The sequence below is a fragment of the Macaca mulatta genome, chromosome 6 (assembly GCF_049350105.2).
Source record: "Macaca mulatta isolate MMU2019108-1 chromosome 6, T2T-MMU8v2.0, whole genome shotgun sequence".
Lineage (NCBI taxonomy): Eukaryota > Metazoa > Chordata > Mammalia > Primates > Cercopithecidae > Macaca > Macaca mulatta.
Genome location: NC_133411.1, coordinates 117,600,600 through 117,628,577, shown reverse-complemented (window position 1 = coordinate 117,628,577; position 27,978 = coordinate 117,600,600). Strand labels below are relative to the sequence as shown.

Sequence of the window (27,978 nt, the reverse complement as noted above, 5' to 3'; positions counted from 1 at the left end):
TATACATATGTAACAAACCTGCAGGTTGTGCACATGTACCCTAGAACTTAAAAGTATAATAAAAAATAATAATAAGGGAGAACCAAGGAAATACTTGAAATCAAAAAAAAAAAAAAAAGAAGGTAAAAGACAACACTCACTGAGTGACAGTTCTACACAAGTACCAGAGCGAAGGTATTTAATTAAATCTTTTCTTATTGTACTTAGGTCTGAGTGTCTCTGTGTACTTGCTTACACATCGTTTGCATTTTAATCTACTTCTGATTTGAAAGTATGCATTTTTGAAAGACTAGACTGCTACTGCTTTATAATGTCCAAAACTACTATTAATAGATACATATTCCTAGATAGAATTCCTGGTTAGAAGGTGAGTATAGGCAATGGAGGGTGGAGGAGGAACTCCTTGAATTTCAATTGCTGACTAGTGCCAGCAGATCAAGTCCAACATACATCTCCCAGTTTTCTTATCTTTAACTTAATGCAACCAAATGTAAAAACCGCAGCTGATATCATGTATATTTAAAGTTGAAATTATGTTTTGGGGAAAAAAAAGCTTGGAAATGACAATGTTGCCTCCAGCTATCTCAGAATTTAAACAAAAAGGCAAACTGCAAATAAATTTTGGATGAACAGTATTCTAAGAAACCAGGCAATTCTCAGAAGAGATGTTAAGTACATACAAATTTTCTCTCTTAAAAGAAAATACAGATCATGAAAGAAAAAGCAAGCAGCTGTTTGAAAATAAAAAAGAATAAAGAGGCATAAGAAGCAAATGCAATCCATGAAACCTGCTTGAATCCTACAGCAACAACAACAACAGCAAATATAAATATATATATAAATTCATATGGAACCAAAGAAAAGCCCACATTGCCAAGACAATCCTAAGCCGAAAGAACAAAGCTGGAGGCATCACGCTACCTGACTTCAAACTATACTACAAGGTTAATGCCTAATATGTATATTAGGCAAAACAGGGGAGATCTTAAAATGAACCACTGCATTAAACACTACTATGACTTGAATATATGTGTCCCTCCAAAATTCAACTTAACCCCCTAAGGTGACAGTATTAAGAGTAGGGGTCCTCAGGAGATGACTAGGCCATGAATGATCTGCACTCATAGATAGAATGATGCCCTATAAAAGAGGCTGCAGAGAGCTGCATTTCCCCTTCGCAGTTCCATCCCTCCTGTCATATGAGGTCACCAAAAAGGCACCATCTATGAAGAACAGGCCTTCTCCAGACACTAAACCTGCTGGCGTCTTGATGTTGGACTTCCTAGACTCCATAACTATGGGAAATAAATTTCTGTTGTTTATAAATTACCCAGTCTCAGGTATCTTGTCATAGCAGCCAAAATGAACAAAAAGACAAATATATTCTTAATGTTATGGTTATTTTCTTATATATGATACTAGTGCTCTGATTATGTAGGAAATTATCCATGTCCTTAGGATCTGCACGCTAAAAGCTTTAAGTTATCATGATGTCTTTACTATTGTTTCAAATGATTTTTTAAATATATGAACACGTAAAGAAAGAAAACGTGGCAAAATGTTAACGGTAAGTCCAGGTTAAAGGTAACAGAGGTGTTCATTGTCCTATATGCTCAATTTTGATGTGGCACTGAACATTTTCAATAAATGTTGAAATGAGAGAAATACAGAAAGCATGAGAGGAGGCCAGTTTGAAGCATGATGAGTGAAATCAGCACTAGCCTCAAGAATCATGACAGCCAGCTACATGATCTTGGGCAGGTCACAGAACCTCTCTAGGTCCCAGCTAAAGGAGAAGGAAGTAGAAAAATCTCCAAGGCATTTTTCAGTTATAAAATCCTACTACTACTAAAATTCTACTACTACCTCTCAGCTCTAAAACTCAAAAGATAACCGTATGCAAAGTAGAAAAAATAGAACTGTTGTACGGATAAAAATAAAATAGTTAAAACAGATAACCAAATGCCTTTTATAGAGAGCACAGACAACTACTAACTCTTTTTCGAGAAAACATCTTAAAAATTCTTCAGAGGAGCCGAGCACAGTGGCTCAAGCCTGTAATCCCAGCACTTTGGGAGGCCAAGGCAGGTGGATTACAAGGTCAGGAGTTCAAGACCAGCATGGTCAACATGGTGAAACTCTGTCTCTACTAAAAACACAAAAATTAGCCGGGCATTGTGGTGGGTGCCTGTAATCCCAGCTACTCAGGAGGCTGAGGCAGAGAATTGCTTGAACCCGGGAGGCAGAGGTTGCAGTGAGCTGAGATCATGTCACTGCATTCCAGCCTAGGTGACAGAGTGAGACTCCATCTCAAAAAAAATAAAAAAAATTTTTTTCAGAGAAAAAGGTGAAAGATAGGACTACTGACGAATTTAGAAGAAACAAATAATACATAGATTTATTTTAAGGTTTATTCCATTTTACTTTGCACCTAAAATATCAATCCTAAGAAGCTGAATATAAATATCCTCTGATGAAGCTGTAAAACCAAAAAGATAATAAATGAACCTCCTAGGAATTTAGACAAGCTAGATGCTTTCAAGTGAGGTTAGTATGACATACATCTAAGGGTGGGATGCTTGAAAATCTCCAAATAGGCCAGGCACTGTAGCTCCCAGCTGTAATCCCAACACTTTGGGAGGCTGAGGTGGGAGGATGGCTTGTGCTCAGGAGACCAGCCTGGGCAACATAACAAAACTCTGTCTCCGTTTCCAGGCTGCAATGAGTTGTGATTGTGCAACTGCACTCCAGTCTGGGCAGTACAGCGAGACTCTGTCCCGCAAAGAAAGAAAAAAGGAAATCTTCAAAATAAAATAACAATAAAATTACATATTAGAACTTTGAATTAACAGTCTGGGAAGATTTCAGACTGGCCAAAAACCTTAAAAGAATTATCTGTTTTAAAAGAATGCAAGGGAGAGTAGACTTAAAACTCAGTATAAAAGTATAGACCAATTATTGTCACTTCCAGAAAGACTATGAAGTCAGATAAAATTTAACTCACAATTAATTAAAAATCATACAAGGCCAGGCGTAGTGGCTCACGTCTGTAATCCCAGCACTTTGAAAGGCCAAAGCGGGAGGATCACCTGAGGCCGGGAGTTCGAGACCAGCCTGACCAACGTGGAGAAACCCCATCTCTACTAATACAAAATCAGCCGGGCGTGGTGGCACATGCCTGTAATCCCAGCTACTCGGGAGACTGAGGCAAGAGAATCACTTGAACTCAGGGAGGCAGAGGTTGCCGTGAGCCGAGATTGTGCCATTGCACTCCAACCTGGGCAACAAGAGCGAAACCCCACCTCAAAAAATAATAATACTAATAATAATTATTAGTGGGAAAAAAGCAAAATAAAGTATTAACTAGTATATATTACAAATTTGCTAGATGCTTTATTTCCAGCACTAATGTTATTTCTAGCACTACAGTTAATTGCCTTTTGGTAAAATAAGCAATGTATCAGTTAACAGGAAAGATAGTTTTCTAAAAGGTTTCTGTACATGATACCAGTTTCTAATCAGCTGCTCAAAAACCAAAATTCTTGATGTCATCCTTGAGTATGTTCTCCCTCTTTCCATGCCCAAACAATATAGAAGTCCTATGAGTTCTGTCTCAAAAAAAAAAAAAAAAATGAAAATGCATCTCAAATTCATCCATCTCTCCCTTATTGCTACAACCCCATCATGCAGGCCACCACTATCTTACCTCAGCTCCTTAAAGCTAGCTTTCACTTTCATTTCAACCAGTCCCTGTCTCACACAGTAGTTAAAATGATGTAAGATGCAAACCCCGGGCCAAACCCTCCGAAGCCCTAAATAGTTCTATAATCTCTTCCTACTCAAATCTGCCTCTTTCACTATGTCAACCGCACTGGTATTCTTTGCTTCCTCAAATTCACCAAGCTCCTTCCTCATTCAGGGTCTCTGCACACAGTATTCCTTCTAATGAGAATGCTCTTCCAATCAAAAACAACTCCCTTCCCCTGCCCTAACACACACACAATACTCACTCTTTAAATAGCTCCTTCTCATAGAATAGGTCTCATCTTAAATATCAGCCCCTCAGAGGAGTCTTATATGACCCTATCTAAAGTAGATTCTACCTCCTCATCTCCATATTATCTGTTTTTCTGCTTTCCTTAAAAAATTGTATTACAAGGCCAGGCACAGTGGCTCACGCCTGTAATCCCAGCACTTTAGGAGGCCGAGGCAGGAAGATCATCTGAGGCCGAGGCAGGAAGATCATCTGAGGCCGAGACGGGAAGATCATCTGAGGTCAGGAGTTTGAGAACAGCCTGGCCAACATGGCGAAACCCCGTCTCTACTAAAAAAATACAAAAATTAGCCAGGCGTGGTGGTGAGCACCTGTAATCCCAGCTATTGGGAGGCTGAGGCAGGAGAATCACTTGAACCCAGGAGGCGGAGGTTGCAGTGAGCTGAGATGGTGCCACTGCACTCCCCTGGGTGACAGAGCCAGACTCTGTCTCAAAAAAAAAAAAAATTGTATTATAATTGTTTTGTCAATTTATTTTTAACCTGTCCCCTCCCTCAGAATATAAGGATGGAAATAAGGATGGAACATCCAGCATAGTCATCATTATATGCTCAGAAGCAGCACACCATATGATACTTAGAATATCAATGTACCTCAAATTAATTAATGAAATAGTCAACGAATATACGATTATATTAGACAATGAGATTAATAACGCTATTAATGGAAATACAGAAATGTAGAACAAAGTGCAAGTATTTGAGAAGAAAAATGTGATATGCTCAGTTTGGTGTCAAGTGGTTAAAAAACTAGGACTCATGGGCGCACAGGTTGAGGAGGAGATACAGATTGGGATTCTGCTAATTATAAGTGTTAGTTGAGAAAAATAATTATGTCACAAATGAGATCAAATAACTGGGATAGATGACAAGCAAAAGATAAATAAACATGAATATAAAACGATAATAGCCCACATAGACAGGAGAATAATCTAACATAAGAATACTACAAAATCAAGACAAGTCACAATTTCAGAGACCCAAAATAAAAACTGTTTTAGTGTCTTATCAAGAAGAATAAAGTAATCCTACCTTACTGCTGTTCATTGCTGGCCATGCCTTAGCTAAAGTAGCATGTCCATGATGAGGTGTCACACATTAGGGACGAAGGAGATACTGAGAAAGCGTGCAGTGAAGTCCAGCGAAAATGATCACAGGTCTAGCCAAAAACCATGAGCTGCAAGAAGAAATTCAAGGAGTCAGAACTGTTCACTACGGAGAAAGAGATAAAAATACACACTTTCAGTATACTTGGCTATTCCTGGAAATTAACTGCGACAGCTTATGACAATTGCTATGTTAAAAATAAGAATGCTACACTTACCTGACTTATCTTCCACTGTTTACTCCCTCTAACTTTCTCTAACTTTCCGAAGGAGTAATGTATTTTTACCTTCTCCTCCAACCTATTCCCTCAGTTTTCAAGAGGTAAGTCATGTTTTTCTCCATTTTTACATCATAAAACTAACTTCAAATTTGAAACACACCAGGCACAGTGGCTCACACCTGTAATCCCAACACTATGGAAGGTCAAAGCAGGAGGATGGCCTGAGTCCAGGAGTTCGAGGCCAGCCTGGGCAACATAATGAAACCTAGTCTCTAAAAAAGTTAAAAATTTAGTCAGGCATGGTGGCACACACCTGTAATCTCCGCTATTTGGGAAGATGAGGTGGGAAGATTGCTTGAGCCCAGGAGATGAGGCTGCAGTGAGCCATGATCAGGCCACTGCACTTCAGCTTGGGTGACAGAGCAAGACTTTGTCTCAAAAACCGAAAAAGTTTGAAAGGCATCAGAAGCAGCCAGTGATTATGCTTGTTAAAATATTACTACAGCCTAACATAGTAATTAAGTACACAAGAAAAACTTTTTCAAAGGCTGGGGAAGGTCTGGGAAGGATTCCCCCAGCAAACACATACTTTCTCTGCCTCATATTTCTCTGCCTCATAAATATGCCTCATATTTATTTATTTATTTGCTTGTTTGTTTGTTTGTTTGAGATGAAGTCTCACTCTGTCGCCCAGGCTGGAGTGCTATGGCATGATCTCAACTCACTCAGCCTCCACCTCCTGGGTTCAAGTGATTCTCGTGCCTCAGCCTCCTGAGTATCTGGGATTACAGGCATGTGCCACCACGCCCAGCTGATTTTTGCATTTTTAGTACAGACAGGGTTTCACCATGTTGGTCAGGCTGGTCTCGAACTCCTGACCTCAGGTGATCCACCCGCCTCGGCCTCCCAAAATGCTGGGATTATAGGCATGGGCCACTGCGCCTGGCCTCTGCCTCATATGTTTTAGTATGCCAAAGTATGATCCTTGAATTGGCTGTTCTCCCTTCAGTCCTTGAAAACTGTAAACTCTTCTAAGAGGCTTTTTGGTCACTAGCTCTCTCCTTTATCACTGATGTCAATATATACAGTTTATACCCCTGTTACAGTATCTCGCTTTTTGCCTGTGCCATACTATTTTTAATCTCAACTTCCTGGTTTATCATAAGCTCCCTCCTTCTTCCAACTCTTCTTTTTTGTTTGCCTACTCTGTTTCCTATCATTTCCCCTATTGCCTTGACTTTCACATGAATCAGATGACATTCCATAAATGTTACCAACAAGATTCTTTCTTTCCTTCTGCTCAGGAAACAGACCAAACACAGTATGTCAGACATATTCTCCAAGTCTACTTTTCTAATCTTTTAACCATTTCCAAAGGATGCCTTCACCCCTAGGAAAGCATGTTATTCCCTTCTAGATATAGCAAAGCTCCTAAAGCTAGAATTGGTTGGAAATCTAACTACATGTAATTAAAGTGTTAATACATTTCTCGTCTTCCATAAAACTGTGACATGATTGAGACAGGGATTTCTATCTTAACATAGCCACTTGCACAGTACTTGGAACACAGTAGCCAGCAAACAAGTGACTACCAAATGAGTGAAATTCCAAAATGAGTTATGGTTTCCTCTGATTTGTTCACTTTGGTGTAAAGTAAGGCTTCAACAAGAGTTGTTATATAAAACGATAAAATTCATGACGAAATTTTTTTTTTTTTTTTTGAGACGGAGTCTCGCTCTGTCTCCCGGGCTGGAGTTGCAGTGGCCGGATCTCAGCTCACTGCAAGCTCCGCCTCCCGGGTTCACGCCATTCTCCTGCCTCAGCCTCCCGAGTAGCTGGGACTACAGGCGCCCGCCACCTCGCCCGGCTAGTTTTTTGTATTTTTTAGTAGAGACGGGGTTTCACCATGTTCACCAGGATGGTCTCGATCTCCTGACCTCGTGATCCACCTGTCTCGGCCTCCCAAAGTGCTGGGATTACAGGCTTGAGCCACCGCGCCCAGCCAACGAAATTATTTTTAAATATAAAAATTTTAATGATGGCCAGATGAGGTGGCTCATGCCAGTAACGTCAGCACTTTGGGAGGCCAAGGCAGGAGGATCGCTTGAGTCCAGGAGTTCCAAACCCTCCTGGACAACATAGTGAGAGCCCATCTCTACAAAAAAATACATAAATTAGCCAGGCGTGGTGGCATGTGCCTGTAGTCCCTGCTACTTGAGAGGTTAAGGTGGGAGGATCACCTGAGTCCAGGAATTGGAGGCTGCAGTGAACAATGACTGTGCCACTGCACTCCAGCCCAGATAACAGAGTGAGACCCTGCCTCAAAAAAAAAGAAAAAATTCAGTCATGACTTCACTTTTATGCAGCTTTCAATATATCATCTTTAATTAAACCCCCAGGGTATAGTTCAGTAAACAGTATTACTCACACAGCTTTCTGAGGAACAAAACACATTCTATATGTATCCAATTACACTCCAAAGACAAAGCCAAAAATTACTGGATTATCCAATTAATATTAAAAATTTTTTAACTCTCTTTTCTATCAGCAAAGATAGTTGCATTATTTAGGATTCCCTGTTCTGGTCTCTCACTTTGCTATGGAAATGGTTTCCACAGACCTAAGTTCAAGAAAGACAACTATTCAACTGAGATTTCAGGCCCAATATTGAGCAGTGTCAAGTATCTTGCTCAGGAAAGCTAGGCAACTGTAGTCCTAGCTACTCAGGAGGTTGAGGCAGAAGGATCCCTTAAGCCTAGGAGGTCAAGGCTGCAACAAGTTGTGATCACACCACTGTATTCAAGCCTGGGTAAGACAGCAATGCCCTGTCAAGAAAAAAAAAAAGAGAGAGAAAAGCAAGCAAGCTAGTCAAAGGACCCATGTATTATGTCTCAATCGCCAACTCAGTCTTTTCTATAATTTTTATTTTTCAATGAAACAAAAAGCATTTTTCTTTGATAGTGAAAAGATTTGGGTTAAAAGTAACAACCGTTTTTGGTGGCATCTCTAAATGGAACTTTTTTTTTTTTTTTTTGAGACAGGGTCTTCCTCTGTCGCCCAGGCTGGAGTGCAGTGGCACCATCTCGGCTCACTGCAAGCTCCACCTCCCGAGTTCATGCCATTCTCCTGCCTCAGCCTCCTGAGTAGCTGGGACTACAGGTGCCCACCACCACACCCAGCTAATTTTTTGTATTTGTAGTAGAGATGGGGTTTCACCGTGTTAGCCAGGATGGTCTCAATCTCCTGACCTCGTGATCCACCTGCCTCAGCCTCCCAAAGTGCTGGGATTACAGGCGTGAGCCACCATGCCCAGCCACTAAATGGAACTTTTAAAATTCAAACCACTATAAACCTATGAATCAAAAAAATTATATTCCTTGTGTTACTTCAAAGGTATTATCATGCTTACCAGACTCAGCAAAGGTTTCCATACATAACAGTTGAAAACGCGCAACGACTGCTTTCTAATGCACCTTAATCTTCCCCACCAACTTCCTCAATTACACATACTTTCATCTCTAACTCACATACATAGCCAAAACGTAGTTCCTATTCCCTGAAATACGCTTCTCTTCACAAATGGGACTAGGGTGATGCAAGAGAAATACCTGGGGTGCAAAATTTAAGAAGATACTCTCAGGATCATGCAAGTGCCACCCTGCAGTTGCATGACCCTAAAAGTGATTATGTCTCATATTTTGTGTCCTAGGCAACTCTCTTGCCTTACCCTGGTCCTGGCTCTACTCTTTCCCATCTCTACTCTCCCCACTTCTCTAATAAATATCCCCTTAATTTTTCAAAATCCAATTCTGATAAACTAAGTATCTATTTTAAACAATGAATTTAAGTATAATTTTACAACCACTCAAAATTATGTTTTCACAACCGGGTACAGTGGCTCATGCCTGTAATCCCAGCATTTTGGGAGGTCAAGGCGGGTGGATCACCTGAGGTTGGGAGTTCAAGACCAACCCGACCAACATGGAGAAACCCCATGTCTACTAAAAATACAAAATTAGCCAGGCGTGCTGGCACATGCCTGTAATCCCAGCTACTTGGGAGGCTGAGGCAGGAGAATCACTTGAACCTGGGAGGTGGAGGTTGCAATGAGCCAAGATGGCACCACTGCACTCCAGCCTGGGCAACAAGAATGAAACTTCGTCTCAAAAATAAATAAATAAATAATAAAATAAAATTTAAAAATAAAATAAAATTGTTTTCAAAGAAAATTTCTTGTTCATGATATGTGGTAGGTGAAAAACAGATGAAGTAGTTACACCCATATACAATAAGATTCTATTTTTAAAAATGACTGTGAGTTGCATGTGCATGTCAGTAATAGACCTATGTTGTTTTTTTACTCTGAAGCATCTATCTCCCCTTCTGTTGGCAGCAGCATCTTAATTTTCTTTTCCCAAACTTTCCTTCTCTTATCATCAATCCACGTGGTTTGGGTGGCACTGATCACCAGCACTCTAATGTTTCTGGGGTAGGAACATAACCCAGGTCTGGGAAATCAGCATACTCCTTCTCGCAAGCAGTAGTTCAGGAATAGGTATGTTACCCAAATTGGACAGATAATACTGAATCCCAACATTTCTGCAGAAGCGAATCAGGAAGGAAAGTTATCTTTCAGCCAAGGTTGCTAAACTGAAAGATGATGATAAGTACCTACTAGACAATCAAGCAACCCAATCAAAGAACCAAGAGAAGAGAAATGGAGAAATGTCTGAAAATATTTTCTCCCTAAATCTGAGTTCAGATGTAAACAGATACAGCTGCTGGAATTCAGAATTACTGCTGGGAAACAATTCACTCTGCACTTCTCATTCTCCTGCACAGAATCTTCTGACCAAAATGTACTACAATGGGTATTTGCATAACAGACAGTCTTGGAAGCTAGAGATAGCATCTCCCTAAAGATAGAAAACTCCAAAGAGCTTTGGAGAAGTTAAGCCCTCTCCTTCCCCTCCCTGGAAACATTTACTTATATTCTAGGGTAAGAAACCTAAAGATACCTTCTCCCTCTCCTCTGGAAGAGATGTGCTTAATGAGTAATCTTTCTTGCTCTGCAGGGGAGGATGGCAGATGTGCCAACACCCTACACAAGCTTGGAGTCTCCTCATTGCAAGGCTCCTCTCCTGTGATGCAAATCTGCTGCATGTGTAGGTAAACATCTAGCCCTCATCACATTGCTTTGTCACAGAGATGGGGCAGGGAGAATCAGCACGAAGATATTTCTCTGGCCACTGCTTTTGCTGTAATAAACCCCCCGAGTCTCTGACCCAGGGCTCTTCTATTAATGTACGTATATAAAAGTATGGCAAGGTAACTGGCTTGTTTGCAAACAGGGTATTCTCAGTCCCTTCAGAGTTTCAGAGTTAATGGTTACATGAGGCAACACACTTTTTTTTCTTATGTATTAATTCATTCAACAAATATTTGCTGAAAGCCTACTATGCTATCTGTGTGCCATGAGTTTTCCTATACAACAGGTAAAAATTCTTGCCCTCATGGAGGCTGTATTCTAGAGACAGGAAACAAACAAAATACAAAATAAGTAAATAAAATAGCGTTACGTAGTAATAAGCACTATTTTTTAAAGCAGAAAAAGGTAAGTATGAAGTAGTAGATTTCAAATATATGTTGAGTGATTAAAGACTTTACAGATAAGTAACATTTACCAAAGACCTGAAGGAGATAAGGAAGTTAGTCATATGGTTAGCTGAAGGAACCGCTATCTGGAAGAAGAGTATTCTAAGCAGACAGAACAGAAAGTATAAAATATCTATCTAAGGAAAAACAAGGAGGCCTGTGTGCAGTGAATGGTGGAGAAAATAGTAAAAAGATCCCGCATGAGGGAGGGAGAACAGAACCACAAAACCATGGCCCATTTTAAACTATAGTTCAGAGAAGAACTAGTTCGGAGAAACATCCTGCATGAAGTAAGGAAAGCAGGACCATGAAACTATAGCTCATTTTAAGGACTTGAGCTTTTATGTGGGAAACCCCTGAAAGATTCTGAGCAAGGAAGAGACATGATCTCTTATGTCTAAAAAGGGTAACACAGGCTATTTTTTTAGAGCAACAGTAGTAGCAGGGAGACTTTTTAGGAATCATGTAGAAGGAGAAAGAGGATGTTGCTGAACCAGGATGACACAAGTAGGGATGGTGAGAGCCAGTCAGATTATAGGTATTTCTTTGAAGAAAACAGAGTATGCTGAAAGTCTGAGTTGAGGAATGAAAGAAAAAGAATCAAGGATAACTTTGCTCACACTCGGGTCAGGGCAAAAACAAAGATGGAACTGCCATTTATAAAGACGGGAAGGACTAAATTTTTAAATAGGTGTCTGTCACTGGCATCCAAAAGAAGCCTAACAAATATAAAAATTTATACCACAAGGCAGGCAGATTGCCTGAGGTAAGGAGTTCGAGACCAGACTGACCAACATAGTAAAACCCTGTCTCCATTAAAAATACAAAAAGAAAAAAAAAATTAGCCAGGCGTGGAGGCACACACCTGTAGTCCCAGTTACTCAGGAAGCTGAGGCAGGAGAATCGCTTGAACCTGCGAGGCCAAGGTTGCAGTGAGCTGAGATCATGCCACTGTACTCCAGCCTGGGTGGCAAAGTGAGACTCTGTCTTAAAAAAAAAAAAAAAAAAAAAAAAAAAGAAAAGAAAAGAAAAGAAATTATTATACTATAGAAATAAGGTAACACAAGTTACACTTCTAAAATGTGGGACTGAGTCAATAATAGAAAATGAGGCAAACTTGGTAACCCTCTATTGTAGGGTAAGAAGTCAGCAATCCTTAATAAGCAAAATAGCTGGTAAATTGCTGTCCTCATAAATCAGACAAGTACACCTTGTTTTATTGCACTTCAACTTTCTGCACTTTATAAATACTCCCTTTTTTACAAATTGAAGTTCTATTATAATCCTGCGCTGAGCAACTCTATTGGCACCATTTTTCCAAAGCATATACACATTTCACGTTTCTGTGTTACATTTGGTGATGCTTACAATATTTCAAACTTTTTCATTATTATTATATATTTTATGGTCATCTGTGATCAGTGATTTTTGACGTTACTATCTTAACTGTTTTGGGGCACCAAGAACCACACTCATATATGATGGTGAACTTAACTGATAAGTGTTATGTGTGTTTTGACTGCTATATTAACCAGCCATTCTCTACTCCCTCTCCTTCTTCTTGGACTTCCCTGTTCCATGAGATACAACAATTTGATATTAGGCCAATTAATAACCCTTCAAAGGCCTCTAAGTGTTCAAATAAAAGGAATAGTTGCACATCCCTCATTTTAAATTAAAAGCTATATTAAGCTTAGTAAGGAAGGCATGTTGAAAGCCAAAATAAGCTGAACCTCTTGAACCAAACACCCAAATTGTAAAAGCAAAGGAAAAGTTATTGAAGAAAATGAAAAGTGCTCCTCCAGTGAACACACAAATGACAAGAAAGCAAAACAGCCTTATTGCTGATATAAAGAAAGTTTTAGCAGTCTAGATAGATTAAACCAGTCACAACATTCCCTTAAGCCAAGGCCTAACCCAGAACAAGGCCTTAACTCTCTTCAATTCTATGAAGTCTGGGTGAGGTGAGGAAGCTTCAGAAGACAACTCTGAAATTAGCAGAGTTTGATTCATGAGGATGAAGGAAAGAGGCTACCTCAACATAAAAGTGCAAGGTGAAACAGCAAGTGCTGATGGAGAAGTTGCAGCAAGTTATCCAAAACTCTAGCCACGATCACTGATGAAGCTGGCTACACTAAACAACAGATTTTCAGTGTATATGAGACAGCCTTACATAGGAAGAAAATGTCATCTAGGACTTTCATAGTTACAGAAAAAAGGTTAATGCGTGACTTCAAAGCTTCAAAGGACAGACTGACTCTTGTTATGGGCTAATGCAGCTGGTGACTTTAAGCTGAACCCAATGCTCAGTGACCATTCTAAATATGCACAGTCCATAAGAATGATACTAAATCTACTCTGCCTATGCTCTAGGAATGAAAACACAAAGCCTGTATAATAGCACATCTGTTTACGACACGGCTTACTGAATATTTGAAGCCCATTGTTCAGACCTACTGCTCAGAAGAAAAAAAGAATAAAAGACTGCTTTCAAAATAGTATTGATCATCAACAATGCACCTGGTCACCTGGTCACCCAAAAGCTCTGATGGAGATGTACAAGAGTAATGTTGTTTTTGTGACTGCTAATGCAACATCCATTCTGCCATATTGGCTAAGCAAAAATCTTATTCTACTGCCAGGGCAAAAAATCCTTATCATATCTATCCAGTGAAATATACCTGTATTATGGACGAGTTATCTCTGTGGGCTGTTTCCCCTTTTTCTATCTTACAGTTGCTATAGTTTGAATGTGTGCTCTCCATAATTCACGTACTGAAAACTTCCCCAGTGTTATGGTATTGGAAGGTGTGGCCTTTGGAAGGTGTTTAGGTCTCAAACCTAAACCTAAACCATGATGGTGGAGTCCTAATGAATGGATTAATGCTGGTACAAAAAGAGCTTGCAGGAATGTGTTTTCTTCTCTTCTCTTCTGCTATGTGAGGACACACAGTTCATCCCTCTCTTGCCCTTCAGCTTTCTGCCATGTGAGGACACAGCAAGAAGGCCCTCATGAGATGTCTACACCTTGATTTTGAAATTTCCAGCCTCCAGAACTGTGAGAGAATAAATTTCTATTATTTTTAAATTACCCAGTCTGTGGTATTCTGTTATAGAAGCACAAAATGGACTAAGACAGAAATTGGTACTAGAGAAGTGGCATGTTGCTATAACAAATACCTAAAAATGTGGAAGCAGCTCTGGAATTTGGTAATGGGTAGAAGCTAGAACAGTTCTGAAGATGAATGCTAGAAAAAGACTGTGTTGCCATGAACAGAATATTGGCAGAAATATGAACAGTAAAGGCCATTCTGATGAGGTCTCAGACAGAAATGAGAATAAAGTATTGGAAACTGGGGGAAAGGTCATCCTTGTTACAAAGTGGTTAAGCACTTGCCTGAATTATGTCCATGTTCAGGACTTTACAGCAGGCAGAACTTAAAGAGTGATGAAGTAGGATATCAATTAACGGTTTTTGCTGTCCACATGCTATTTTCCTTCTATCACTGAATACTGGCCTTATTACAATTAATTATACTGGTCAACTGCAAGTTGCTAGACCCTGAGACAGTCTGTTCAAACAGAACTAAAGAAATTATCCAGAGATCCTAGTCTTAAAGCTAGATGCAGTACTTAAATCTTTTAGTTGTCTTCTTTTGTTAAGGGACAGGTGGTAAATGCATCGAAAGTTATAAGCAAAAAATTTACACGATAGGTGAGGGCATTTTTTTCAAGGGCATGTATACAAGGGAGGACATGTATGCACACTAGAGGACTATAGTAAATGTGTTTTGCTCACCCAGCATCTACTCCCTCTTTCCAGGGTCACAGTATCTTCTCTTTTCTCCAGTGAGTCTAACCATTGTGATTCTCAGGCCAAAGGGTTTAGACATAGCTGACCACACTTTCTGTTTCTAGTTCCAGTAGTTAGCATCTAATCCAGATACAGCCTATCATCATACATCATCTCTGTAACCACGGGATCAGGGATGGGGAAATGATTGGAATCATTCAACGAGACACAATCCTGGAACTTTTGCTAGAACTAAGGATAACAGAAGTCTTTATGTTTGGCTTCCTGAACCCAAATGAAAGAAATGTCACAGAGCTCCACGTGGAGAAGGCCTGCATGAGTATATCTGTACCTAAAGAGAATATACTTCTAGTTTCAGTGCCTTAAGTATGAGTGGAGTTTTGGCCTCATGCAACTGAAGAATAGTGAAAATTCTAGTATTGTCCTCCTTAGTTTGAACTTGAAAAATTCCAAAGTTATAATTAAATTATTTGTCTAAATTCACACAGCTATTACTAGGAGCACAGATTCAACACTAGGTAGGTTTGCTTTTTTCACTACACCATACTGCCTCTCAAGAAAACAGTCCAAAACCTCTCTATGCTTTATAATTATCTGTAGCTATAAGCTAAATCCTCACATGGGGTGAGCATTCTAGTAACATCTGTAGAAAGATCGAAAATGGAAGAATCACATGCCTTCCTGCTTTCTGTCCCATTCCTGCAACAGCTTGCCTCTTGTCTAGCATAGAACATTTCTACATTGTTTTTATAATGTAGACTGAAGGGCATGCCTATCTGTTCACCATCTTCATCCTCTTTCAAAATCCATGATATTATTGTATGTAATAGCAAGCTAAGACATTCAGATTTTAGAATGCCAGTTCCAGACACAGGGTAAACCAGGCTCCAAAATACAGAAAAGAAATCAGAAATTTAAAACAGGCAACCACCAAAGTCTAGCTACTATATTGTTATGATTAATTGTGAAATAGTCACAAAAGCAAACCCCTATTATCCCAGAAGTTAGGACACTGTTGTTTATGTTAACATTTTAAGATATTTGTCAGAACTATATTAACTTCTAGAAAGTAGTAGCTGTTAATAAACAAATTCCTTTCAAATATTATTGTTGAGGGTAGGACAGAAGGGATGGAGGACAGGATTTATGAACGTAAGATTCCTGACATTTTCAAGAAGTCTGTCTAAAGACCATGAGAATTTTTGACAGAGCTGGAACACTCAATGAAAATGTTTCACAAATTAACTTTTTTTAACCTCTAAGGCATGGTGGATTGATTCGCATCAAGATCAAAGACTCACTAAATTCAACATTCCATTGTTAAACTTATTCATAAATGTCTGTTTTCTAGCTAAGATCCACCGCCTTCTCAGGCCTCTTTATTCTCTCTCCACTTATAGCAGCTGGCTTTCTTTTTCAGGAAATTATTTTACAAAGAAACATTTTATAACTTCACATAATTTACAGTATAGGACAATCTCAAACAGAACAAAGCCAAAGCAAAATACAGACACAAGACAGCCAGGAGCATGAACATGTTAGGGTCTTGCTTCTAATAAGAGGAAGTAATCTCAGCAAAACTGCAAATATTTCAACATAGACCTTTAGAGTCGCTCCCAAATAGCGGAAACTTCTATTAAATCCAGGACCATTAATAGTTTACTATATTTAGACTTTTACCATTCACATTTATTTCAGGTTTAAAGTATGAAACACCCAAGTTCAAATCCCAGTATCATTTTATAACTGGGTCTCCTTGGATAAATGATATGACCTAAAATTGGTTCCAGATCACAAAAAGAACATGCAAGCCATCAAATTCATAAATTCAAAAGAAATGTACAAAAGTGCATCGCACTTTTAGCAGGTACTAAAGAAATGTTGGTGCCACCACCATTATATCTGAAGCCATATAATTTACTAGAAGACTTAAGACTTATAGTGACAGAAACTATCTTTACCTGAGAGGTTAAAATGTTGAGGAGGGGACAAAAAAGAACTATACAAAAACAAAACAAAAAATGTGTGTGTATGTAGGAGAAAGAAATTGGCTTCTTCCTTTGTAAAAAGTTTCTATTGTATATAAATCTACATAATTCTTATACATCATCCCCAACATAAATGCTTATAATTGAAATACTGATCTATCATTAACTAGATAATTATATAGTATCATATTAATTAGTTATATTGACCTATAATTAGATAATTACCTATTGCCATTTTTTATCATTAATAATTATCTGAAACAACATTGTTTAGTTCCCCTTAATTACTCCACTATAGCAAATTTATTAAATATATAAAAAGTAAACAGGCATCACAAAGTAATGGTATTAGCCAAATATATAAATTTGGAGTAGATTCAGAATGGATGGCAAATGTGATAGTGACTGGATTTTCCATATTTGAAAGTCCATCACACACTTCTATACTGAAACAAAGAAAAAAGGTAACACCTGAAAATGTTTCCTTTGCTCCTAGTAAAGCAAAGTTTGTAAAACCTTAGTGAAAATTTAAATAATGGTTAACCTATATAAGAAAGTACATAGAAAGCATGTAATTCTAAAAAAAAATTCAAGAGAAAGTCAAGACACTGTATATTTTCTTTTTTTTAATATATTATTATTATTATTTTTTTTTTTTTTTTGAGATGGAGTTTCTCGCTCTTGTTGCCCAGGATGGAGTGCAATGGCACGGTCTCATCTCACTGCAACCTCCACCTCCTGGGTTCAAGCAATTCTCCCGCCTCAGCCTCCCAAATAGCTAGGATTACAGGTGAGTGCCACCACACCCAGCTAATATTTGTATTTTTTTAGTACAGACAGGGTTGCACCGCGTTGGCCAGGCTGGTCTCAAACTCCTGACCTCAGATGATCCACCCACCTCAGCCTCCCAAAGTTCTGGGATTACAGGCGTGAGCCACAGTTCCCAGCTGATGCCAAATATTTTCATAAAACAAGATGTGGTATAGCTGTTACAGTGGTTACTGACACATCTGTTATCAAAACTGAACACTGCAGTCAGCCACTGTTGCTCATGCCCGTAATCCCAGCACTTTGGGAGGCCGAAGCGGGTGGATTACCTGAGGTCAGGAGCTCGTGACAAGCCTGACTAACATGGTGAAACCCCATCTCTACTAAATACAAAAAAATGAGCCAGGCATGGTGGCGCATGCCCGTAATCCCAGCCACTCAGGAGGCTGAGGCAGGAGAATCGCTTGAACCCAGGAGGTGGAGGTTGCGGTGAGCTGAGATTGCGCCATTGCACTCCACCCTGGGCAACAAGAGTGAAACTCTGTCTCAAAAAACAACAACAAAAAAAAACCCTGAACACTGCTAGAAGAGTCAAATGCACTTTTCTTTGTATAATGTGAAATTAACAAGAGAGCCCCATCAATCCACAGAAGCTTGGGAAATTCTCCCAAGCTGAAGACATTCAGAGAGTAGAAAGGACACATGCTACAGAAATGTTCAACTCCAGGGAGAAAACATCCAAGAAACAGCAGCATACAGAAAAGCCTTAGAGCGACCAAGGACTAAACCTTGTGACAATGCAGGAAGCTTTGTGATTAAGCCAGAAATGCTCTTCTATTCCGCAAACTATAGGACACAAGGGGCAAGAATAAGAAACTTGCCTGTAAACAAATAATGTAATGCAAAGTTGTCTGGTCTTCATTTTAGAAGCAAAAAAATTAATAGCTTTAAAGACTCAAGTCCTACTTACTAGATTGTATGAGTCTGAAGGCATCACTTAAACTTTTCCACTAAATTTGACTACATTTTACGGAGGTGGTTGTATCCTAGATTCACAAAGGTTTCAAGAAATACCACTTGCAAATATCAAAGGTCTACTGAACATAGTTTTTCTAAGTCTTCACTTAGAACTGTATATTATATGTGGTACTTCCACATAGGATGACTGATTTAAAAGTAAGCTCTATTCATAGTAATGCAAAGATACTTTTCTGACTGAGCCAATGTAAAGAGCATTTTTATATTCTAAGTGCCTAGAAAATAAAAATTCTAGTACTGTTTCCACTTTTCCTAAAACCATCAGTCCCAATATAGATATAGCCTTTTTGCAAGTAAAATGATTTATACTAGAAAACTAATTTCCAGTTTTCTACAATTAGTGTTATTTCAGTCACAATAAAGACTGAGGTACTGTTACCCAAATATTTTTAAATATCCATTAAGTTATTCTAACTTTTAAATGTAGGACTCTTATTAATTACATAAAATTAGTGTAACAATATTTTCGTCTGTAGCATTATAAGAATGATAAGAAAAACTAGTGGGGCATTCACTTCAGGAAAATGTAGAAATAACTTGGGTCCTAACTATAGAATTGTAAGGTATGTCTTCAGAATTTGTTACTACCAATTCTTAGACACTTTTTTTTTTTTTTTTTTTTTTTTTGAGACAGGGAATCACTCTGCTGCCCAGGCCAAAGCACAGTGCTACAATCATAGCTCAATGCAGTCTTGAACTCCTGGGCTCGAGGAATCCTCCTGCCTTAGCCTCCTTAGCAGTAGTACAAGCACATGCCATCATATCTGGCTAATTTTTTTTTTTTTTTTTTTTTGTAGAGTGGCGTCTCATTATATTACCTAGGCTGTTCTCAAACTTCTAGGCTCAAGTGATCCTCTTGTTTCAGCCTCCCAAAGTACTGTGATTACAGGCATGAGCCACTGCACCCAGCCCACATTTTTTAATGACTCACTTTCTCCAATAAATCAGAGTAGATTCAAGTTTATACCCATAATGATGTCACTCTCAATCATCTGCATACTAATATGCTTTCTTGAATAGGAGAGAGACTGAATTAGAGCTCGCATGCTAGAAAACTGCACAGTGGAATATGTCACACATGTAAATATCTTGTACCTGGATGGGAAAAAATACGAGAAACACTGACTTAAATCACAAAAATCTGTTTTACTGCTGGATGAGACCATATGGACTCTAGTTCAACTCCTAACTCAGTTCAGTGCTTGCTTCTCTACACAGAATAACTATAGGCTGGTCTGCCCATTTAAACTGTATGTTCTTTAAGAATCGGAACCCTATATTTAGAGAACACACAATCTAAAATAGGATATCTGTAAAATACTGCTCCTTAAAAAATAATCGTATGTTTCAGTAGGAGGTGGAAAAGATACAACTAATATACAAATAAGAGTATTATTAAATTTAAAAATAAAGTTTAAATTTTAAACAGATTGAGAAAATGTGCTTGCAGGGGCACTACTTAAGAGATTTAAGACAGTAACGTGTAGCTAATACCTGTGGTTTAAATGAAAGGAATTTAGGGCAACCATTCAAAAACACATGATCATCTAGGGAAAAAGAAAAACAAATCAGGAATCCAGACAAACTGGAGATATTTTGGGGTTAAAAATCATTTAAAGTAAATTTATAATTATCTCTACTGAGATACAATAATCTAAGATTTATGAAAAGAACAGCTAATCTGAGATATTTCTAATTATTTATTTGTATAAATGCCAATGTCATTCAACTTAAGTAAATTTAATGTAATGTACATTATATTTTAATTTCTTATGTCTGAAACAAGGACTTTGTGGATGGTATAATAAACACATTAATACAAGAAGAGATAAAATCAATGTTATCATATAAAGAACTGAATACAGAAGTTGAATACTTCCTAAAGTCAGCTGAATACTTCCTAAATCTTACCTACGTTGTCTCATTTCTTCTATGTAACAAGCTAGTGCAGCAATTTTACTATCCCTATTGAATAGATGAGAAAATTACAACTTAAAGAGATAAAATAACTTGTCCAAGATCCCACAGAAGAGATTATCTGACTCTAAAATAAATGGCTCTTCTTTTCCCAGATAATCTGACTCTAAAATAAATGGCTCTTCTTTTCACCACACTTTGCAACTCAGCAAGGAACACCTACATAAAATGTCCAGTCTTTTAATACCTACTAAAAAAAGTGACAATATCAAGTTTATAATGAGTGGTGGTGATGAAGAGACTAAAAATTAGTAATTGTCTGATATGAATATTTTAAAAATAATTACAAATCATGCATGACATTAAATTTTTTAAAGCTGAATTATGTAATATCCTCCAAAAATGGAGAAATCTGAAATATTTATTGAAAAAAAACAAGAAAACTTCCTTTTACCTAGATATTTTGAATTCCAAAGAAAAAATATGGCCCCCTATTTTGTCAGCCATACAGCAGTTTTATATGGTAAACTAAAATGTTTATACTTACAGAATAAGAAAAAGTAACTGCTTGGGTCTAATTCCTTTGTTCTGACTCTAATCTGTCTTCTATTTATTCTTTTCCATTTTTCCCCCAGATCTAGGAGCCCTCTTCTAATTTAAGGTAACAGCCTCAAGTTCAAGAACTCTTACAAATTTTGATGTGAATGCAGATACACTGAAATGAAAACCATAAAGTCTCAATAATTGGTAGAGTGTTACAGAAGAAATCCAAGTTTCTGTTAGTTTCCAAATCATTAACTATGGTAGAATGATGGGTGACTTCATTTTCTTCTCCACACTTTTCTGAATTGATTGTAAGGCATTTAACATTTATAATCAAATAAAAATAGAAAAGAAAAGGAGTAAAAAAGGGAAGGAGGTAGGGAGGGAAGGGAAAATTGGAGCCTTGATTTTAAAAAATCCAATTGTTTCTGAATTTACTGAATCTACAACTAAAGTTCTAAAACTGTGACCTAATTGTTTTCTTTAGTCTATCAATAGCATGATAGGTTAACCATACATAAGCATAACAAAGAGAAATGAAATCTGGAAAAACAGTAATAAAGCAATCCAGAGATCTATAAATTCTGAGACATGGCCCTTAATATTTAAGAAATTACTATATGAATGAAGGAAGTATGAAAAACAGATTTAGGGTATGCAAAAACTAAAGAGCAAGATTCAAATACTTAAAGAGGTGTGCAGGAATTTCCCAGGTATAGAAAAATCACAGATATACAAATGTGTGAATTTATACCCATTTCCACTTATTCCTTTACTATAAATTGAAGTTTTGTATCAAAATATTCCTCAGAACCATGAGACAACACCCAAGATAGTTGAGTCCTATTGAAATACTGACTTAAATCTAATTACTTCAGTCTCCATGAAGCAGTTCTACTAAAACAAATTCACATTTGTAAGCTTTTCCCATTACAAAAATACATTCTTATTCCAAACGAACAGACATAAGATTGACCCAATTTATCAAGTTTGTTACCAAATTTTACATAACTGATAGTGCCTTGGACTTCCCTCCAAAAGATGTTTATTTATAAATCAAGTACAAAACTATAATCTGTTTACACAGGAGTCCAATTTTGAAGCAAAACTTTTATTTGTATAACAAGTTCATCAGATTTCCTTTTGTCTGATTACCAAAATGCAGTTTACTCATTTGGGCTTAATTACAAAGATGATGACTTCCTACTTCATTCACAAGATCGCTTTGAATAGTCTCACGTAATTAAGTTAGTATAGTTTTAGTAAGTACAATCCCCACTTACAAACAAAAATAAGCACCTTATAATTTGGTGCTGTGTATATACACATATACTATATACTACATACACATGTATATACATATGCTGGGCTTTTTGTGGTTTTTTGTTCGTTTGATTTTTGAGACGGAGTTTCGCTCTTGTTGCCTAGGCTGGAGTGCAATGGTGCGATCTCCACTCACGGCAACCTCCACCTCCCAGTTTCAAGCGATTCTCCTGCCTCAGCCTCCCGAGTAGCTGGGATTACAGCCATGCGCCACCACGCCTGGCTAATTTTGTATTTTTTATTAGAGACCGGGTTTCTCCATTTTGGTCAGACTGGTCTCCAACTCCCGACCTCAAGTGATCCGCCCACCTTGGCCTCCCAAAGTGCTGGGATTACAGGCGTGAGCCACCGCGCCCGCCCACATATGCTGCTTTTTAAGCTTGATCATTTCAGTTCCTCTATTCCTTAATGTTTACTGTGTAACAGTAGCCTTGAAATCGCTATTGCTAAATATATAGGTGGTGGGTTCAACTCGACTCTTCTGCATTGTTTGAAATTTTTCATAGTAAAATAGGTGAGAAAAAACTGGCAAATTTGAAATGTTCACAGTCCAGAGTTACAGTAACATGTAGATTGAAGATGAAATGTAAGTGATTTGTCTACCAAAGCCTGAATTCTTTCTTCTGAACTAAAGACATCAACCTTTGTAGTAGTGCAGAAGCTGCATCAACTTGACACTATATAGTTTTAGATGATATATATTTAATGCTATCAACAATCAATGCAGAAGAGAAACAGATCTTCACCAAAGGTCTTTCAAAGATGAAAACAGAAGTATGCCTATGTACTCTCTTAATATATTACCAGCATCTTTGGAAGCATAATTCTCTTGGCTCAAAAGTACCAGCAGAAAAGCTTTCCTGGCCTACAAAAAGATACACTCTGCCTTCCTGACAAACCTGCAGCTATTCACAAATGTCTTCTTAAAGGCAACATAGGTACATATACCAGGACTACAAATACTGCACTATAGATTTTGCAATAGTTTTTTTTAATCCTATTCTCATTCCACGTATGAATTGAAAAGTATTTTCTAATCTTTAATCACTAAAATAGTTTTGATCTATTCTCTTAATTATTTTTCCATTACACTTCTATATATGGTGACTTCATCTGAGAAATTTATTATCTTAAAATATCTGGATAAAAGGAAAATGGCAGTACACCTTTACAGCAGTTTACGTCAAAGTGATAGTGAGACCACCATTAATATACGCAACTTCTGAATTAAAAAGGTTAAAAAGTTTCTCTTTTTTTAACCATAAGGCGAAGGAAAAATGTAAGGCTACCAGCCTTAACAAATTATTAGATTTTGGAATGCACTACAGTGGATGGCAAAATCATAAACGTACAAAGTGCCCACCTCACAATAAAGTCCTCAATTTATGCAAGAAGTACCCTGTCCCTACCAACACAACCCAATGAGCGTATTCACAAAGTCGATCCTAAGGGAAACTGTAAGGCAGAAAGATGACCCCTGAAGGTGCCTCCAAACATCTCCCCAATTCTAACCGGCAAAGAGACCACAGAGCAGAAATTACCAATAACACTAGCTTCACATTTAAGATCTCTTGAGTAGACTCTTGGAGGACGCCTCTGGCCAAGACGGGAGGAGAAAGATGAGGTAGGGGATAAAAGCGGGAGAAAGTGACAGGCGGAGAGCTGGGGAGGACCCAGCGGGTCAAGGGAGACTGCGGGGCTCCAGAGGCAGGAAGGGATTCGGGAACACCAGGGGTTGAGGGTGCCACCCCAGCGGGAGGGCGGCGCCCAGGAGATGAGTGCCGCCGAGAAAAGGGGTGCGGGTACAGGCAAGATTGGGCGGTGCCCACAGTACCCCCCCAACCCCGCCTCACGCCTAGCAGCCCCCAGACCCCGCGACGGGGCGGAGCCACTGCGCCCGCCACAGCCCGTTCGCGCGGGCACCCGCCCCCTCAGTCTTCGGGTCCCGGGATGGTGGTGGGAGGGGCGGGCCTCGTGGGGCTGGGTGTGTAGCCCGGCCCAAGCCCCAACCAGGAATGCTGCGCTGCAGGCTGGAGGATGGGCGGATGACCCTGCAGCCAGGGACGGGGGTTGGCGGGGGCGCTGGCTGAGGGCGGAGGAAAAGCCTCAACGCCCGGGCCGAATCCCGGGCGCCCCTCTGCTGGCAGGGATTGTTGCCCCCGCTCTAGGCTTGCCTTCCCTCCTCTTACCCCCTTCCCCCGCGTTGCCCCGGGCAACAGCGCCTACCGCCGGCGGCGCGAAACGCACCTACCTAGAACCTGACAAGCCGGAGCCCCTCGGACTCCGGAGCCAGTCACCACCCCGCGTCACGGGGGCTGCCACAGCCAATAGGAGCCACTGTCACGAACCTCTGCAACCAATCCCGCTGCACTCCGGTCTCCGGGCACCCTCGAGGCCTCAGCCAATGGGCAAGAGCGGAAGGCGGGCGCAGCCGCCCGGCCCTCAGTCCCCTCCTCCACTACCTCCCAGGAGGCGGGGAGCGGCCGATTGGCCCGGGCCCCGAAGGGGCAGGACTTGGGCCCTAGGCTGGGTGGGCGCACGCTTATCCCGGGCTGCGGGCCCTGGGAGTGGAGGCGCGGAGCTGCAGCAGCCGCCTTCTGGGCTCGCTCACCAGCCCGGGTGGAGTCCCGAAGTGTGCGCGTTTGTGCCGCTCTCCCCGCCTCGGTAACCTGCTCCTCCCTAGCCGGTGTCCTGGGCTGCCGGGGTGAGATGGGGCCGGAGGCGGACGACGGCGTCACAGGAAACTTTGGGAGGCTCGCCTGGCCGTGGCCGGGAAGTGGCCGGATCGAGGATGATAAGCTGAGGCCGCCTGGAAGGGACTACTCGGCGGGTCGGCAGCCGGAAAGGAATTCGGAGAGTGGGGGCGGAGGCGTGATTAAAATGTTAAGTGTGCCCGCAAGGCGCTGGACGGTCCGCGGAGCTGAAATCTCCAGGAAGGGAAGCCGCTTTAGGGCCGCGAGGCCCCCACCCCTAAAATAGGCACTTTTCAGCCTCAGAATTGGTCACTTTTTCCTGTACGTTCCCACATTTTACTTGCATCTGTTATTAACGTGGATTGCTTTAGAATGGTTTTCAGCAACTCCAGTTTACTTTGAGTCCCTTAAGGGCAGGAACTGTCTTTCAATCCTGTACTCCCAGTGCCTGAGCCTGCCTAAAAATGTTAGAAACTCAATGCTGGAATTGTAATGGATGTTTAAAAGCATACAGCAGGTCCTGGGAGTAGCCCCCTATAATAAATTCTTACCTCTTCGGGAGTCTAGAATGCGTGGAGAACCCAGATGGGTCTGCTCTTCAGTAATGGCCGTTTCTGAAGCGTCCTTCGCCAAAAGAATTTGGTGAAAAATGAGTAATGTGAACTACAAGATTATTACTAGGTGATCAGTAACAGTAGGATAGGTATTCGTCATTATTCAGGGTGTGACCCTCCCATGTTCCTGTAGTAGGCTTTTTAAGGCGGTGTATCTTTTGCATTGGTTAAACCACATAGCGTCAATGCCGTATTTCCCCTCCCTCTCAAAAACTGAGTATGAAGAGTGGTGAATATTTTCTCTAAGCAGGGTTATTTATTTAACCACAGAGAACAGCCCTACACATAGGAAAACATAAATCTTTAGTTGGACTTTTTTTTAAGTCTACTGTTTTAAAGCTAAAGAAACAAAAACCAACATAAAAATTTTAAATAAGAGGTTTAATTATCCCTGTTGAAAATAGGGGATGAGATTTCCTGTCCCTTTTTCTCTGAGCATTTGTCTTAGAAAACTAAAGTACTTTCTTAATTGTTAAGTACTTTCTCAACTCTTTGAAATGTATGTAAATCCATTTGAAGACTAGATAGTCAACTTGTCAACTTTAGGATCCGGAATGTCTCTGGAACCTGGAAGCTTTTTTTCTTTACTTCCTTTTTTTTCTTTCTTTCTCTCTTTTTTTTTTTTAAATGCTGCACATATCAAGTGAGTAGCATCCCTCCCTATCTCCCAGTTTCCGTGAGAGCGTTGGAGCCTAACTTCGGTGAGCAACTTGCTCCATGTTGCAAAATTACCTTCCGTCATAAAGACAGGAGAAGTTTGTTTTTCCTCTGGATAAAACCAGTTAACTAACACAGACGGTCACCCCAACTACTAAGTAAAGATGAATTATATCTGACACAAATGTCAAGTCCTCTTACTTGAGGACTAGTTACTGTTCATCTTGAAAACGTGTATGTAATGGGTTGTATATACTTGGTTATATAAAAGGGTGAGATTTCTGTCTTTGCAATCTCTTAGCAAGTTGCCTGTGATGTGCATCACAGTCTGGTTTAATGCTTATTCAATAATAAAAGGGTTTTGTCTACTAACGTTTGTGGAGAGGATTTCTGGGTTGGGAGATTTTGGTTTGTATATTTTTCCAACAATGCCTATACCCAGAATGTTGGGATGACAAAGTTAAGGAAAGTAATTACTTCAGAGTTTTTAAATTGTTCTCTAAAATGATGGTTAATGTTTGATATATATTTCATAGTGACTGTTAAATGCACAAACTATGGTTCTGTGAGTAAACTTCTTAAAATAGAAGTTACTTTTCTGTGAACATTAAATGTTATATTATACGTAATATCAATAAGAATGAAATGAATGAAAATTTGTGCATTAGTTAGGTAATGCCAAAATACAACTTTGGAGATTGCTTCATGACTGAATAACTTTCCCAAGAGCCTTAGGATTTTCTCCATCTCTATACAAAGGGAATCAAAATGTAGAAAGATGTGGATGGTGAATAAGTTATTACATAATTGCAGAAAGTAGCTTTCAATAAAGGTATGGTAGAAATAGAGCTGTTAGATACACAACATGTGTGTGTTTGTATTTTTAAGGAACCCAAATCTAGAAAAACAGTAAGAATCTTTCCATATCTACAATTGTTCTCTGAGTTCTTACCTATTCATTCCAAAACCTTAAAAGTTGTCTACCATATGCCAGTCATTGTGCTAGGAAATGCAATTGTGAGAGAATGTACTTGAAGTAAATGAATGTGACAAAAATCTATGCTGCATTTTTGAAGCAAACAAAAATATATAGCAAATCCAGTTTCACGTTTTTCCCTCTGTTGGAATAATCACATTGCATTGCAACACATTTAATAAACACTATGTGTCACCTTAGTATATATTCCATGTTCTCAAATACCAAACTTTGTTCCAATAGCATTACTTACTGGACAAATGAAAATAATAATGTGGACATCAAACCTAGGTTGGTAATAAAAAATGATTGAAAAGCTTTTTACTTTTTCTGATTAGCACGATCCATGCCCCACCCCATCTCTCCACCTCCCTTTTTTCCTGTTTAAAAGTATGGACTGCAAGAGGAATCTTGGTTGTGTGCCATCTTAGTTCAGTAGTTCCCATACTTACCCTTCCCTCTTTTTCTTCATCTGTGTCTCTTTTCTGCCAACTCCTTTGGCAACTCCTTTGTGACTCTCTGCTTTCTAATTCACAATTCATACCTATCCACAATTCATAACTAACCATACACACATACTGCTCCTAAAATAGAGATCATGGTGAGGTATGC

At 39.4% G+C, this 27,978-nt stretch overlaps 1 protein-coding gene across 10 annotated transcripts in view; it reads right to left on the bottom strand.

Annotated features, from left to right (window-relative positions):
• The window catches only part of FER (FER tyrosine kinase), a 445,427-nt gene extending 419,569 nt beyond the window's left edge, over positions 1 to 25,858 (bottom strand). For 5 of the 10 annotated variants that reach the window (XR_013418479.1, XR_013418478.1, XM_028849629.2 and 2 more), the window contains exons 1-2: positions 24,678 to 24,729; positions 5,086 to 5,230 (exon numbers count right to left, since the gene is read on the bottom strand). The gene's annotated coding sequence lies outside the window, so the exon portion shown is untranslated. Of the gene's footprint in view, positions 1 to 5,085; positions 5,231 to 11,900; positions 12,023 to 24,677; positions 24,730 to 25,670 lie in introns of those variants that run through there. The other 5 variants (XR_013418480.1, XM_078005093.1, XM_078005095.1 and 2 more) reach the window with 3 other exon arrangements.
• Positions 25,859 to 27,978: the final 2,120 nt, after the last annotated feature.